At 57.5% G+C, this 252-nt stretch overlaps 1 protein-coding gene across 3 annotated transcripts in view; it reads right to left on the bottom strand.

Annotated features, from left to right (window-relative positions):
• The window catches only part of LMO3 (LIM domain only 3 (rhombotin-like 2)), a 58,074-nt gene that overhangs the window by 56,655 nt on the left and 1,167 nt on the right, over positions 1-252 (bottom strand). The window lies entirely within an intron of this gene.

Raw genomic sequence — 252 nt, forward strand, 5'->3', positions numbered from 1 at the left:
TGGAGGGGACGACACGGGAGGAGATGGGGGGGGGGACACGGCACACCCCGAGCCGCCGGCCCCGCACGGCGATGGCGAGCGACAAAGCCACATGCTCCCCTAACTCTGCCCGTAAGCCTGTAATCCCAGTGGTCTCTTAGCTTTGTTGTAACAAATGGGTTTGATTAAACTGTCACATGCGGCGTTAGCATACCGTATCGTGCGCGGTATGAAGGGAGAAGGGAGGGGGGGAATAGAAGGTGGAAAAAAAAA

The sequence above is a fragment of the Charadrius vociferus genome, unplaced genomic scaffold (assembly GCF_000708025.1).
Source record: "Charadrius vociferus isolate BGI_N301 unplaced genomic scaffold, ASM70802v2 scaffold90, whole genome shotgun sequence".
Lineage (NCBI taxonomy): Eukaryota > Metazoa > Chordata > Aves > Charadriiformes > Charadriidae > Charadrius > Charadrius vociferus.